General features: G+C 38.6%; 1 protein-coding gene across 2 annotated transcripts in view; it reads left to right on the top strand.

Annotated features, from left to right (window-relative positions):
- The window catches only part of LOC149160533 (uncharacterized), a 327,418-nt gene that overhangs the window by 90,174 nt on the left and 219,587 nt on the right, over positions 1 to 17,657 (top strand). The window lies entirely within an intron of this gene.

The raw sequence follows: 17,657 nt of genomic DNA, 5'->3' as shown, positions 1-17,657 counted from the left end.
TTTACGCTGAAGGGTGGTATTGGCCTTGCGATTTTGGAGAATCCCTCCCACAAATCTTCGGTAATAACCGGCTAAACCCATAAAGCTTCGTATCTCATGTGCATTTTTCGGTATTGGCCAATCCATGATCGCTTTTACCTTCTGAGGATCTACTGAAATCCCTTCACCTGATATGATGTGACCCAAATAATGAATCTTTTCCTAAAAGAATGAACACTTGGATAGTTTTCCATATAACCGATGTTCTCTAAGGCAGGACAATACTATCCGCAAATGATCTTCATTCTCTTTCTCATTCTTGGAATAGATGAGAATATCATCTAAAAGACTTGCACAAATTGATCAAGATATTCACGGAAAACACTGTTCATAAGATTCATGAATACGGCTGGTGCATTTGTTAATCCAAAGGGTACCACCGTAAATTCATAGTGTCCAAAAACTGAAGTGTCGGAATGCAGCCTTAGAAATATCATTTTCAGAAATCCTTAGCTGATGGTATCCTGAGCGAAGATCATTTTTTGAAAAGATAGCAGCTCCTTTCATTTGATCGAAAAGATCATCGATTCAGGCATAGGGTATTGATTATTTACTGTAGCTCGATTCAAGTCTCGATTGATCTATGCATAATCTTAAAGATCCATCTTTCTTCTTCACAAAAATTACAGGAGCGCCCCAAGGTGATGAACTAGGCCGAATATGCCCTATATTCAGTAGTTCCTTTAATTGAATTTGCAATTCCTGAAGTTCTGGAGCTGTCATTCTATAAGGCGTTTTAGAGATTGGTTGGGTACCTGGTTTTAATTCAATAGTGAGATCCAATTCTCTTACCGGGGGTAATCCAGGTAGTTCTTTTGGAAATATATCCGGGAATTCGGCTAACACCGGATATTGTTCTAAGGATGGCCCTTTTCCATGGCTTACTTCTTGAATTGCATAAGCCTGACAACCTTTCCTTAAACAACGCTTCATCTGCGTTGCTGAAATGTAGCGTAAGGAAACTTCCCTCCTGATTCCTTGGATTTGGATTACTTCTCCTTCATCATTTATGCCTAGAATCCTTTTCCCATAACAGTCTACCCAAGCTTGGTGAGCTTCTAGCCAGTCCATACCTATGATAAGATCATACGTTCCTAAGGCTGTGACATAAACTTTCAGTTTAGTCGCACAGACCCCTAGGTCAATTTTGCATTGATCCACACTCAAGCCCACGGTTTGGAGTTCTCCTGAGGCCAGTTCCACTTGGTGGAAATCATTTTGTCTACGAGCTGCCAACCCACATTTGTTTAATGCATATGATGAAATGAAACTATCTGTGGCACCAGTGTCAAATAAGATTTTGAGTTTTATACCATTGATAATACCTGAAGATTCCACTACAGTGGATTGATGTGCTGCTTGGTCGTTGCCGACTACTGCGTGAATTCTATGATTACCTCGATTGTTTGATATCGGTCCCTTTCCAGTCCTATGCAATATATTCGACGAAGCTTCTGGGCAGTCACGTTGAAAATGCGGTCCCCCACATCCCCAACAATTAAGCTGCGTTGATCCTCTTGAATCGGGACGTGAATTTCTAGAGAACGAGTTTCGTCCTCTCATGTTGATTCCTCTCGAAGTTCTTCCTCTACTGGCAGTCCCTCGAGATGTCCATGGACTGGTGTTTGATGATTCCGCGGCTATAGTGTTTACTGCCACGGAAGCTCTTGTCCCCACATTTCTTGGGGTAAACCTGTTACCATAAGGTGGCCTCGAGCCACCTTCTCTGAAGAAGTTTCGGGGGGTCTTTCCTGGAAATCCTGGTTGGATAGGCCCTGTTGGCCCCATATCTTTTTTGATTCCAAGATGTTCTTCTGCATAACGACCACATTCCACTGCCTCGGCTACTGATGATGGTTTCCACATGCTTACCAAGGCTCTGATGCGAGGATTTAACCCAAATATGAAGCGTTCAGCTTGACGTTCATCAGAGTCTAAGTAGTGAATGTATTTTACCAGCTCCATAAACCTTATCTCGTACTCTTCCACCGTTTTACTTCCCTGAATTAATGTATGAAAGGCTCTGGCTTGCTGTTGTTGAAAGTATGGAGGTAAATACTTTGCGCGGAACCTTTCCTCAAATAGTTCCCAAGGGACATTATCCGATGTAAGGTGTAACTGCTTCTCCAGATTTCCCCACCAAATCAAGGCGCTTTCCTTTAATTGAAACACGACAATTTTTGTTTTTGCAGAAGAAGAATATTTTCTTAACCTAAAGCACCGGTTCATTCCTTCTAACCACGCTTCAGCGCGTTCACCTGCTCGACCTCCTGAGAATTCTGGGAGTCTAATTTTCTGAAGCTCCCTGGAAATGTCTTCTTTCGGTCTTCTGGGCTCAAAATTATTTGGTTCCGCTGAACTGGTGGCTACATGCTGAAATTCCTCTTTGGTTTTAGCCTTAGTTGATTCCTTTAATGTCTCCAATAAGGCTTCCAAAGAGTTCATTATCACAGTCAACTCTGGCGCTGGGGCGTTTGATGTTGATAATGGTCTAGGTGGTGACGATTGTGATGGGGATGATGATGGCGACGGTGGCGGCATTAATGGTGGTGATGCTGCCTGGTCACGTCGTCGTCGCTCATACGTCCTTACCATTGTAATGGTCCCTGAACACATAATAAAATTTCTATAAAAATTTTGAGGTAGACAACCGAATTTAACACATAATTTTCTTTTGCAACTTCACATTTGTAAACGGGTATAGTTTTGCTATTTTTATCCGCTAGGCGGATCTTACTGGTACCGAGGTCAAGGAGGGTGGTCTCGCGACCTCCTTGTCCTAATGCAGGGTATTCGATCCTAATATGAATAATGCAGAAGTATGGTTATAAGCTCCTAAGGTAAGACATCCAAAGTTTATTCACCAATGACATCTATGATTGAAAAAATAAAAAAAATAAAAAAATAAAATGTCTCGTTACACTGTACCTCGGTAACATACCCGTCATACCTCAATCTAGCTACTACCTTTAAAGAAGGTCATACATACTTATATTTTTGAATATATTACTTAGATATGGATTAAACCTATAATAAAATGAAGGGTTATTCTGGTTCCAAATCAGTTTGTCCTTTAGCCGGAAAATTTACCATAGACATGTCATGATTACAATCTAGGAGAGATACAGTTCAGCAGTATACCATAATGTAGGTTGGGGTCAACTGAAGGATAAATTCAGATCAATAGTCAAATTGTACCTAAAATGTAGGTCAGTGGTCTACATATTGCAGTTGATCAGACAATGAAGAAAGTAGTTCTTTTAATGTTTCCCCAGCATCCTACTTTGAAATTTGAGTGACCGAGGACCCAAGGTACCAACACTGTGCGACATCCACTTTTACTGAAATCATGGTGTTGTCGCGCGGATTGACACGACAACGCTCGGATCGGGGGCTGTCACTCTGATCCCCGATCCCTCCGTTTAAGCCTATCTCCTACTGGCTAAGGGGGGTAGTCCCTGGAAAAGATTGAGGCCAACTGCCAAGCAGTTGGGCCAGGAGACGAAAGGCACTAAAATGACTTGACGAATTGAGCAGACCAGTGCCTTAAAAGATCTAAATGATTACTAGCTAGATGATCGAAGAACATGAACCACGACCAGCAATCATCAGGAAAAGAGAGCAATGCTTTAAATATTCAGTAAAACCGCAACGCTCTTCAAACAACGATATCCAGCAAACTAAAAGAAATAAATTGCTTCAAACAACAGAGAAACCAGATATCAATTTAGTGCTCAAATCTCAGCGTGAAAGATACAGCATGCATAAAAAAAAAAAAAAAAAAGCTGAAACTGGCAGGATAAATTTTCCACAAATTTTATAAATTTATTTTATTTTATTTTATTTATTTATTTATTTATTTATTTATTTATTTTTTAAATAAAAAATAAAAAAAATTTCTAATTTAAAATCTAAGTTAAATTTAAAAGACCCTAAAAAAAAAAAATATATATAAAATCTAAAACCTAAATTAAAATCTGAGAAATTTAAACTAAAATTTATCTAAAACAAAAGGTTAAAACTAAGCCTAAAAGCTAACTAAAATAAAACATTTAAATCAAATTACTAAAAATCAAATTAAAATCCTTTTTTGTTTTTTTTTTTTATATGATTTAAATCTAAAACAAATGAAACTATAAACTAACTTAAATTCTAAAGCTAAAATCTAAAACATAACTATATGCTATCCGCTACAATAATAACCTAGCCAAAAACATTAAAAAAAAAAAAAAAAAAAAAAAAAAAACAAAAGAATACAAAGGCCGCACCCTAAAATAACCTAACTAACCATCCGACTATGGTAAAGGCAGCGGATTCAACTCATTCGAAGCCACAACCACAGCTTGCAAACGAAACAAAAACACGACGCTGAACACTTAGCCCGACCCAAACATGTCAATGCATATGCGATAAGGATTGATACAAAGCGGGAGAGAGGGCGTGACAGAATTCGAAGGGGAACGAGGTCTGGAAGAGGCCAACGTTGAGACGGCAGAGAAGAAGTGACCGTCTAAAAGCTGAACGCGTGACCCTTTTGATATATGCACAGTCAAATAAACCGTGATTGCAGGTATGACTATAAACCAGCACGACAAGAAAACGCAGCAGATTTTCGTGACAGGGTTCCCAGCAATATGTGACGGCGAATGAAGGAAAAACGAACCAGTTTTGAAACTTAACCGTGATAGATGCACAGGTCTATGAACCCAAAAGCAAGGTGAATACGATTTTTCGAAATTCGTTTGACACACAGAAATTTGCTTGAGGATGGATGACGCAGCAGCAAACTGATTTTCCTTAGATTTCCCAATAAATTACTGAGGAAAATCAAATGCGATTCATGACAGCAGGTCCTTAGCTTCTGAGAGGAGAAATCGATGCATAAATGAGAGAAAAAGACAGCCTTTTGGAGCAAATCGATTTAAGCTTGCTTAGTTTGATGAAATTGCTGAATAAGTTCCACCAGAAATCAAATCATAAGCTACTCAAATCTGAAACCTAAACTGTGTATACATTCACACTTCCATTTTGTTTCAAAACTTTCTCTGTCATTGTTCAGTGTTGTGCTTGCAGTTTTAAAAGAACAGCAGGTTTTTGTAAATACCTGGGATGGTTTGGAACCTGCAGAACGCACCTTTTCACGCTTGACTTTCACTCTGGCGCAATGTGTTTTCAGCAGCAGCATGGGCCTTTGAAACCCTGGAAAACAGATAAAACAAGAGCCTAGCAGGGATATGCAAAATTTTCAGCGTAAAACCTTCAAAATTTACCCACAGTTACAGAAATTCTACAGCTCTTAGAACAGCCAGATTTAACCATGATTACAGTAACATTTTCAAGATATCAAACATTTGAACTTTACTGTGAAATAAAGAAAATCCCTCATGTAAAACAGGAAATAAACCCTAAAAGATTAACCCAGGGCAAAAACAGCTGGGCTCTGCACAGAACAGCTTGTGGGAGTCGGCTGGTTCAGCCCAGAACTTCCCCAAACGCCCACAAATAACCTTCACCTAAAAGTTTCCTGCACACCTCAAGCAAGCATCAGCAAAAGAGGGCAAGAAATGCTGCTAGATTTCAAGAGAAAATGGAGATACCTGCCATTTTCCAGAAACCCTACAACATTCAGACCCTAGCACGTGAGCAAGATACCTGTACTCACAATGCTCTGAAAAAAATCAGCTATTTTAACTGTTGAAAACTGAAATATGCAGAAAAACAAACACCTCACAGCGATTCCAGAGAGTAACACCAGCCAGTTTGAACCCCAAAGTCTTTTTATTAATCAGAAATCAGTTTACAAGAGAGCTTTCAGTACAGACTCACAGATCAGATCCCCTAAAAATGACCCCCTAAGACCCTACATAAAGGAAATGATCCCAACGGCTAGTTTTGGGTGATCCACAAAAATATTATTATTTTATTGCTTAGGGTTTTTGCTTTATGCTTTTTATTTTTTATTATTATTATTATTATTATTTTTTTTATATATGAATTTATTATTTTTATTCATTAAAAAAAATTTAAATTTATTTTAAAATGGATCATCAAACCCAGCCGTTGGAACCATCACCTAGCACCTAGGACCTAGGACTCGTGAGGGGATTTACAACATTTTCAACCCTCAAGACACATTTCATCATGATTTTTTACAATTTTTACAATTTACATCTCAAAGGGATGAATCCACTTTAACATAGACCCTCATAGACCCACCCAGATCTGCGACACAACTATAATCTAGCAGAGTAACACGCTAGGATTCTCCTAAAGTCCTAATGACGAAATGCATCCCGGCTTTGGGGTCGGGTTTGAAGGAAAACTCTGCCGATCCATGGATCGGTGAGACTAAAAACCTCCCGGGACGCAGATTTTCATTAGAAAGTTAGGTCCACCTAGGCAACTTTACATACATGACTCTGATCTGCTTAGATTATTTACAATTCAAACGTGCAGACTGGGTTTACAACAAAAATGATCAAGCTGTCGATGACTGTAGGCTGGCACGGACATGTTGCTCAGGAGCTACCCTTCTCTGCCAACAGGAAGGAGGTGTACTGCATGGGTAGTTGACCAATAGTGGTCAACATCTGGCTCTACTTGGGGACACGTTGCTGCACTGGTAGGAATGTGAGAATCCAGAATCTGCATCCATACAACACACAAATAAAAATAAGTAGCGTCCATTCCCAAATCATCATATGCATTAAGTACAGGAAAGATAAAAGCTCTTCATTTATTGACTAACTAATAACATGAAAAGTAAATCTAATCCTAAAAACAGAAATGAAATGCTGAAAAGACAAGGAGTAGGGATAGAAATACAATACAAAAGATGCCCCATGGCATCAGATATCATCTCTGAAGAACAGCTTGAGCATTTGGCCGTTCACTGGTAGATGAAGTGATTCACCATCCAATCTGCTCAAGTGGAATGAGTTTGGTCCAGCTATGTCTCTAATGATGTACGGTCCCAACCACAAGCTGTCAAACTTTTTATGCTTTCCTGGTTTTTCATTTTTGCGATCCCAAAGTAAAACCATATCTCCAACCTGCAAAGATCTAGATCTAGAGCATTTATCAAAGCTTTTCTTAATATTAGATTGATTTTTACATGCAGTTTCAAAAGCTGTCCGACGAGTCTCATCTAACTCCACAATCTGATCTATCCTATTCTGAACAACATCTTTATCAGTGGAAAAATTTTGGAGAAGCTGATAGGCTGGCAATTTTAGGTGCACAGGTAAGGTAACATCCAAGCCATAAACCAATTCAAAGGGAGATTTACCAGTAGATTTCTTCTTAGTAATTCTGTCTGCCCACAAAGCATACTTGATTTTGCTGTCCCAAGACTTCTTGTTATCTCCTACTATTTTCTTGATAATGGTTATGAGATTTTTATTACTTGATTCAGCCAAACCATTACCCTGAGGATAGTAATTCGACGAATGAGATAAGACAATGCCATATTTGAAACAAAAAGATGTAAACTCTGAAGAACTGAAAGCCTTGGCATTGTCAGTAGTGATCTTAGCGGGGACACCAAATCTAGTAATGATATTATTCTCAATGAAATCCATAATCACCTTTTCAGTGGCATTCTTAGCAGGAATGGCTTCGACCCATTTAGTGAAATAATCAGTAGCAGTCAAAATCCAAGAGTAGCCATTGCTAGAATTTTCATGGAACTTCCCTATGAAGTCCAGACCCCAATGCTGAAAAGGTGCCTCTACAATAACAGGTTGTAGAGGAAGGGCAGCAAGCTTCTGTTTCCCAGTGAACAGTTGACAGGCTTGACACGTTCTAACATACTTGTGCACATCAGAAAAAATCGAAGGCCAATAATAGCCAGCTCTCAGGATTTTGTGGGCAGTAGTTCTAGCGGCATAATGACCACCACAAAATCTTGAATGAAATTCGGAGATTAATCTTTTGGACTCAATATCGTCAACACACCTAAGCACTATGCCCTCAGGATTTCTCCATCCAAGGCCATCCTTCATAAGGCAATACTTAGTGGCCTTTAGTCTAAGAGCCCTTCTCTTATGAGCGACTAAATGGTTAGGACACGCAAGATTTGTCAAGTAGTAAACTATGTCCTTATACCATTCATGCTCAGCTAACCTTCTTAATTCAGGTGAAGAAAGATCGTCAAGGCAAAACAGACCAAGAGTCTTTTCATTACTTTCAGCTAACATTTGAGCTAAACCTTGGCCTTTGATCAGCTTAGTGGGTCTAATCTCTAAATCATACTCCTGTATCTTAGTAACCCACCTAGCACGAGTCCCTAAGCAATCAGTTTGAGTTAATATGTCTTTAACAGCAGAATGTGGGACGAAAGCGATGATCTTAGAATAACCCACATAAGTTTTAAAATGCTTAAGAGACTTGACTAGGGCATAGGCCTGCTTTTCCATGGTATTGTACTTCAATTCGGAATTTTGAAGTGCTCTACTCATGAAAGCGATAGGCTGCTCGTGACCCTCTCTATTCTTTTGAAGTAAGACACCGGCAATGGTATCCTCAGAAGCGAAAGAAAAAATCATGAAATCTTTGGAGTAATCAGGACTAACAAGGACAGGAGCCTTCGCGATAGCAGACTTGATTTCTTGGAAAGCCCTTTTGCCCTCTTCTTGCCAGACAAATTTCACATCCTTCTTCAGAAGACTTTGAATGGGCTTAGCTATTTCCGCATAATTCGGGATAAATCTTCTAATAAAATTTATCTTTTCAAGGAAAGACTGAAGGGACTTGAGGTTATGCGGGAGAGGAATCTTTTGAATTGCTTCAACTCGTTCAGGATCGACCCTGACTCCTTCCTTAGAGATGATATGACCCAGGAGTTTCCCTTCAGTTACCCCAAAGATAGATTTAGCCGGATTCAAAGAAATTCCATATTCTCTACATCTATCGAAAACTTGCCTAAGATGATCTATATGACTGATACCATCTTTAGAGAAAACAGTAAGATCATCTTGATATATTTCGATAATTTTCCCGATCAATCCTTTGAAGGCATAGTCCATGGCCCTCTGGAAAGTAGCTCCAGCGTTTGTTAACCCAAATGGCATTCTGATGTATTCAAAAGTGCCCCATGGTGTTGTGAACGTGGTCTTGTGTCGATCTTCCTTTTTAACCCAAACTTGATTATACCCAGAAAAACCGTCTAGCAATGACATCATTCCAGACCCAGTTACTCTTTGCAACAAAGTTTCCATTTTTGGCAAAGGGTAATTATCCTTCTTGCACGCTAGATTAAGGTTTCTAAAATCGACACAAAGTCTTATTGTACCATTCTTCTTCTTGACAATCACCAAATTCGAACACCATGTCGAATGCCTAGTTTGAGCGATGATTCCTGCTGCAAGCATCTTCGCAAGCTCTTTTTGGACCAGGGGGGCTAACTTAGGATTAATCTGCCTAAGTTTCTGCCGAAAAGGTTTAGCATTTTCGTCTTTTAAGGGAATAGTATGCTCCATAATATCTTCCCTATAGCCCTTCAACTCATCATAGGAAAAAGCCAAAACATCTCGATATTCACGAAGTAAATCAATCAACTTTTTCCTTTCCTCCAGACTAGTACCTTTACCGATTTTAACCATTTTCGGATTTTCAAAAGTACCAATGTTAACTTCAAGGTACTCGCCTGGGTCCGACTTGTCTTCTTCTCTCAGCTTCGTGGCATCATGCCGATCAAAATATTGCTCTAAGGCAACTACATTTCTGGGAGTGGGATTTATGATATGTCCTTGATCTAAAGACCCATCCTCGCCAGAAACTAACCGGAAATCCTCAAACTCATCTAAACTATTGAGAAAACGAACGACTTGCTTTTCATCATTAAAAATTTGCCAATGCTCTGAGTTGTCTGGAACAGATGGTCTGAATATTATCTCCATTTTAATTTTATCGTTGATTAACTCATCAGACAACTGGAAAGTGCTAGCAGCTACGGCAAGTTCATCTGCCGAACTATTTAGCTCTCTAGGAATTGCTTCAAGGTTAAGGGCATCGAAGTGCTCCATAGTATCCCACACAGCATTTCGATAGTTTCTTAATCTCTGATTTCTACATGTGAATTTGTTCTTAAGCTGCATGATAACCAGATCGGAATCCCCCTTTATGTTAAGCAATTTAATCTTCAAAGCTTTGGCCAATTCAAGGCCCAACAATATGGCTTCATACTCAGCGACATTGTTGGTTGCTTCAAATTCTAGACGATAGGCAAACTTGAATACGTGACCAAGGGGAGACTTAAGCACAATCCCAGCACCCTTACCATGACTAGAGAAAGCACCATCGAAATACATATACCAGACTTCATCCTTAAGATCTTTAATCTCATCATCGGGAGGAATTATGAAATTGGACATGATAGCATAGTTCCCGATGTCAGATTTTTCTTTAATTATCTCGTTACGAGGCTTTTTAGGATTTTCAACATGAAATTTCCTCTCAGGCTCTCTATTTAGTCTAACAAAACCGTCACCGCTAGGAGAAGGAATCATAGCATATGACCAATTCATCTGAATGCTTCCCCCTAGATCAGAGGCCCACTTCCTAGATAACAGCATACCCCAAGCATCAGGTACATCAACGACAACAATATCCATAACAACCATGATGTCTGGGTAGACCGAAAGATGAACTTGCAAATCCTTGATTAAACCATGTACCTCGATCTTCTTAGAATCCATGGCGCATATATTATAGTAGGGTCTGGAAACTCTTAAGTTAAGCTGTTCCATAACCCTTTTAGTCATAACACAAGCAGATGCGCCTGAATCCAACATGCAGTTATTCAATTTATACCCATTGACTAATAAGGTGATAAAGAAGGGTTGATGATCCTTGTTATCAGCATCTACGCTTTGCAGATAAATAGGAGCATCATGATAGTCAACCTCACGAATCTTCTGCTGAGAAGTGTTGACTTGAGGACCCTGAATTGCTTTTAGTAACATGTCCCTTTGGGAAGGGATTTTAGCGATCTCAGAGACGGGAACCCAGATTTTAGCATTATTAAACCAACTCCCCAAATCGACATCTATTCCCGAATTTATACCAGGGTTTAAAGTTCGAGGAGGAATTTGATTCCCGCTCTGATCCTTATCCCTTCTCTGGTATGTCAAACCCTTATCTCTAGCAATTTCCAGAATTTTCTCAGGAGAAGGTTTCTCACCATATAACCTAGCCAAAATGTCATCTTCGTCTTCAAGGTTATTTATGCTAAAAGCGGATTGAGGATTCACAACATCATAGCTCCTTTCCTTAACCTCTATCCAATCATTCATGGGCAAAGGAAACTTGCTCCCTACCACGTTTATTTGCTCACCTGTCCCAAACATTCCATTATCAAAAAGTCTTTTGATAACGGGACAAGAGGATTCTTCGTGAAAATCAGCACAAGCACGACAGTAGGGAGGAGCATCATCCACCAGATTGGTAAGCGGATTAGGGGGCCTCTGCTCACTAGTTTGACCCTTTCTTTGCCAGTTACTATTTCTGTTATTATTATTTCGAGGCTGAAAATTTTGCGGTTGCGCTCTTTCCATTTGAATTAACCTATTCTGCAAAGTGTTTATCTCCTTATTATGATTGATTTCCATGGTTTCAATTTTCTGAAGCAATTTGAGAACAAGTTCATTTTCAGGCTCTTGGACTGCTTTTCCCTTAGGTTCCTTTAGTTTCGTAGCAGCCCTATCAAAGCCTGGGATTTCAGATTTCCCAGACGCTGCCTTGTCCTTTTCAAGTTCTACAGCTAAGGCTTGGCAATCACGATAATCAGTAAGTTTAGCACGCCTTAACTCATAAGATGGTTCGGGACCAAAGGCATCGATATAAAAATCTTGGAGAGTTTTATCTGAAGGTTTATAGTCTTGAGGTAATTCTCTAATAATACCATTAAACCTTCTGTTAAATTCTTCAACAGTTTCGTCTTCTCTCTTTTTCATCAGAGTAAGAGCTCTTACAAGATGTCTTCCCTCTCTCTTATCTCCAAATTTTTCTCTAAATGCAGTAATGAGTGATTGTAGAGAGTCAAAAGTATTAGGAGGTTTTTCTGTATACCAATCATGAGCATCACCTCCTAGAGTCAAGACAAAAAGGGTCATCCTGACATCTTCATGATCAAAATCAGGAGATCTAGCATACTTAGCCATCCATATGTTGAAATCTCGTAAATGGGAATTAACAGTAATGGCATTATCTCCATGAAAGCTAGGCAATTTGTCTATCCCAACAGATGGAATATCATTGGGGGCTCCAGGAATGTTAGAAAAATTACAAGGGGCAAACAGACTCATGGTGCTGCGCTTAACTTGACCTTTAAAGAGCAAATGAATATCAGAGAGGGCTTCTTGTCCAAGATTTCCAAGAAGTGTACGAGAAGCGAGTTTGTGTGATCGCACCCTATAAACCTTTTCAGGATCAGGAGTAGGATTGCACAGACTGCTCGGATGTCTTCTAGTGTACACTCTTGCAGATAATATAGGAAGTGGAGTCGCCACTTGAACAAGAAGTTAAGCACAGGAAAGCTTGCAAAGCAAGAACCAAGGACAGAAAAACTCTATCCCCGGCAACGGCACCAAAAAATGTTGTCGCGCGGATTGACACGACAACGCTCGGATCGGGGGCTGTCACTCTGATCCCCGATCCCTCCGTTTAAGCCTATCTCCTACTGGCTAAGGGGGGTAGTCCCTGGAAAAGATTGAGGCCAACTGCCAAGCAGTTGGGCCAGGAGACGAAAGGCACTAAAATGACTTGACGAATTGAGCAGACCAGTGCCTTAAAAGATCTAAATGATTACTAGCTAGATGATCGAAGAACATGAACCACGACCAGCAATCATCAGGAAAAGAGAGCAATGCTTTAAATATTCAGTAAAACCGCAACGCTCTTCAAACAACGATATCCAGCAAACTAAAAGAAATAAATTGCTTCAAACAACAGAGAAACCAGATATCAATTTAGTGCTCAAATCTCAGCGTGAAAGATACAACATGCATAAAAAAAAAAAAAAAAAAAAGCTGAAACTGGCAGGATAAATTTTCCACAAATTTTATAATTTTTTTTTTTTTTTAAAATAAAAAATAAAAAAAATTTCTAATTTAAAATCTAAGTTAAATTTAAAAGACCCTAAAAAAAAAATAAAAAAATATAAAATCTAAAACCTAAATTAAAATCTGAGAAATTTAAACTAAAATTTATCTAAAACAAAAGGTTAAAACTAAGCCCTAAAGCTAACTAAAATAAAACATTTAAATCAAATTACTAAAAATCAAATTAAAATCCCTTTTTTTTTTTTTATATGATTAAATCTAAAACAAATGAAACTATAAACTAACTTAAATTCTAAAGCTAAAATCTAAAACGTAACTATATGCTATCCGCTACAATAATAACCTAGCCAAAAAAACATTAAAAAAAAAACAAAAGAATACAAAGGCCGCACCCTAAAATAACCTAACTAACCATCCGACTATGGTAAAGGCAGCGGATTCAACTCATTCGAAGCCACAACCACAGCTTGCAAACGAAACAAAAACCCGACGCTGAACACTTAGCCCGACCCAAACATGTCAATGCATATGCGATAAGGAGTGATACAAAGCGGGAGAGAGGGCGTGACAGAATTCGAAGGGGAACGAGGTCTGGAAGAGGCCAACGTTGAGACGGCAGAGACGGCAGAGAAGAAGTGACCGTCTAACAGCTGAACGCGTGACCCTTTTGATATATGCACAGTCAAATAAACCGTGATTGCAGGTATGACTATAAACCAGCACGACAAGAAAACGCATCAGATTTTCGTGACAGGGTTCCCAGCATATGTGACGGCGAATGAAGGAAAAACGAACCAGTTTTGAAACTTAACCGTGATAGATGCACAGGTCTATGAACCCAAAAGCAAGGTGAATACGATTTTTCGAAATTCGTTTGACACACAGAAATTTGCTTGAGGATGGATGACACAGCAGCAAACTGATTTTCCTTAGATTTCCCAATAAATTACTGAGGAAAATCAAATGCGATTCATGACAGCAGGTCCTTAGCTTCTGAGAGGAGAAATCGATGCATAAATGAGAGAAAAAGACAGCCTTTTGGAGCAAATCGATTTAAGCTTGCTTAGTTTGATGAAATTGCTGAATAAGTTCCACCAGAAATCAAATCATAAGACACTCAAATCTGAAACCTAAACTGTGTATACATTCACACTTCCATTTTGTTTCATAACTTTCTCTGTCATTGTTCAGTGTTGTGCTTGCAGTTTTAAAAGAACAGCAGGTTTTTTGTAAATACCTGGGATGGTTTGGAACCTGCAGAACGCACCTTTTCACGCTTGACTTTCACTCTGGCGCAATGTGTTTTCAGCAGCAGCATGGGCCTTTGAAACCCTGGAAAACAGATAAAACAAGAGCCTAGCAGGGATATGCAAAATTTTCAGCGTAAAACCTTCAAAATTTACCCACAGTTACAGAAATTCTACAGCTCTTAGAACAGCCAGATTTAACCATGATTACAGTAACATTTTCAAGATATCAAACATTTGAACTTTACTGTGAAATAAAGAAAATCCCTCATGTAAAACAGGGAATAAACCCTAAAAGATTAACCCAGGGCAAAAACAGCTGGGCTCTGCACAGAACAGCTTGTGGGAGTCGGCTGGTTCAGCCCAGAACTTCCCCAAACGCCCACAAATAACCTTCACCTAAAAGTTTCCTGCACACCTCAAGCAAGCATCAGCAAAAGAGGGCAAGAAATGCTGCTAGATTTCAAGAGAAAATGGAGATACCTGCCATTTTCCAGAAACCCTACAACATTCAGACCCTAGCACGTGAGCAAGATACCTGTACTCACAATGCTCTGAAAAAAATCAGCTATTTTAACTGTTGAAAACTGAAATATGCAGAAAAACAAACACCTCACAGCGATTCCAGAGAGTAACACCAGCCAGTTTGAACCCCAAAGTCTTTTTATTAATCAGAAATCAGTTTACAAGAGAGCTTTCAGTACAGACTCACAGATCAGATCCCCTAAAAATGACCCCCTAAGACCCTACATAAAGGAAATGATCCCAACGGCTAGTTTTGGGTGATCCACAAAAATATTATTATTTTATTGCTTAGGGTTTTTGCTTTATGCTTTTTATTTTTTATTATTTTAAATTTTTTTATTTTTTTTATTTTTTTTATTTTTTATATGAATTTATTATTTTTATTCATTAAAAAAAATTTAAATTTATTTTAAAATGGATCATCAAACCCAGCCGTTGGAACCATCACCTAGCACCTAGGACCTAGGACTCGTGAGGGGATTTACAACATTTTCAACCCTCAAGACACATTTCATCATGATTTTTTACAATTTTTACAATTTACATCTCAAAGGGATGAATCCACTTTAACATAGACCCTCATAGACCACCCAGATCTGCGACACAACTATAATCTAGCAGAGTAACACGCTAGGATTCTCCTAAAGTCCTAATGACGAAATGCATCCCGGCTTTGGGGTCGGGTTTGAAGGAAAACTCTGCCGATCCATGGATCGGTGAGACTAAAAACCTCCCGGGACGCAGATTTTCATTAGAAAGTTAGGTCCACCTAGGCAACTTTACATACATGACTCTGATCTGCTTAGATTATTTACAATTCAAACGTGCAGACTGGGTTTACAACAAAAATGATCAAGCTGTCGATGACTGTAGGCTGGCACGGACATGTTGCTCAGGAGCTACCCTTCTCTGCCAACAGGAAGGAGGTGTACTGCATGGGTAGTTGACCAATAGTGGTCAACACATGGTAATCCAAACTCTCTTCCTCAGTGGTTGCGTTGCCCAATTTCACAGCATGTGATATTCAAGGAGCAAGCCTAACTGACCCTTCTCTCAAAGTTAGATCTCATGTCTAGGTAACCAGGCTTTGAACAAGCCACACTAGATTAGTATTTTCTTATTATCCTCATTTGCTTGAGGTGAATTGCTTTTGCTAAAACTGATAAGTACCTACTCCTCATTCTTTGTACCGGACTCTCTTAAAATGAGACTCAGTTTTGTATTGTAAGAATTATGGTGATGGCTTTTATATTTTACTTCTATTTTATAGACATGATTATTTCTTAGTATGAACTTACCATTAATTGGAAACCCAACTTTTTACAATTTAAAAGAATATATGTTGCATATATAAAGGGCATAGAAGTGTGCTAGACCAAATTGGAGTTTTACGATCTACTGACTGGATGTACTTGGAAATAACTTGTATTCCTTAATCTCAGTGTTATGTGCTGTAAAGTATACACAATGTTTCCTAATTAAGCTCTGTATAAGGTCATACATGCAGCTTTGTGCCTCTGTTCAAAATGTTATTGGCATAAAAATAATTAAGTATTTAAAGTGGACATTCAGCAGATAATGTAGCATAAAGGTAATATAAGGTATGTAAATAAATTGAGCTATACTATCCTTTCCTACATTAGTGCACCATCTCATTTCTAGATGTTTTAAGAGCCACCTACAGGCATTATGTAATGGGACTACAAAATCAAAACTTTGTAAGATCATGGCAATGTTAGAGCTACTTTAGAGATGACCTAGCAATGCATTATATTGAAACTACTCTGTACCTAAACACAAATCCTTGTATGTAAGTACGTTTATGTACATCTAATTTTGTTTATAAGCTCACGAGATTGTACTGGAAGATCATAAAGTTATGGTTCTGGAAAAATACAAGTTTGCTGAGTTTAATCATTATTGTAGAACCTTCATAAATTTCAGCACGGGACTTAGTTTTGAAGAATTATTGAAGCAGTATTGATGATAACAAGTATGGATTTAAACTTTTTACTAACCACTTCTCAAGATTGCACCGGTGTTTGCAAAAATTCATGATGCTGGAGCAATTAATCTACGAAAATGGTTGACCTCTTTCCAAATCTTTGCATTATTTTTAAACTGATAACGCTGCCTTTTCTCGATTCCTTATTAAAGGAATTGATGCAATAGCAAGGTTTTGATAATTTCCTTGTGGTTACAAAAGTGCCTATGGTAATAAATTACCATTTGTTTTATATTTATAGCAACAGGCAAATGGAGATGAGATTAAGGAGTTTAGAGGACCTATGGCTCAGAGACCTGGAGATACTCAAATGGGTCCCAAAACATGCCATCTTTGATTTAATGATTGCTATCAAGGTTGCTGTTATGCACAATGTACAACATGCAAAATTATGACAGCAAACAGCAAACAACCTATAATTCATGGTGATCAATAAATAAACAAGGCTTTTGAATAAATAAATAATTGAAAGGGTTGCAGCAACTTTCTAATGGTTGAAAATGCATAACACAGCTGTCAATGGTAGCTGTCAGCATCTAAAATGGTTCCAAGACTCCTTCAACATATCAAAATATGTTTAAATTCAAGAGAAGTTACAACAAATACTTATAAGGAAGTTTGAAAAAAAATTGTGGTTCGAGCTTTTGGCAAGCCATCACAGCAGCCATCAAGGATTCCCATGCAATGCAGAGGTGGACTGAAGCTTTGCTACATCAGATGACTGTTGCAAATATTAATGATGTAGGAGCTTATTGGATAATTTGGACATTATTCAACACT

This window comes from Pinus tabuliformis, chromosome 5_2 (assembly GCF_031772625.1).
Source record: "Pinus tabuliformis cultivar Carrire ecotype Pingquan chromosome 5_2, CPIR1, whole genome shotgun sequence".
In the NCBI taxonomy this organism is placed as follows: domain Eukaryota; kingdom Viridiplantae; phylum Streptophyta; class Pinopsida; order Pinales; family Pinaceae; genus Pinus; species Pinus tabuliformis.
Note: the sequence above shows the minus strand (reverse complement) of the source record. Positions and strands in the feature narration are given on the sequence as shown.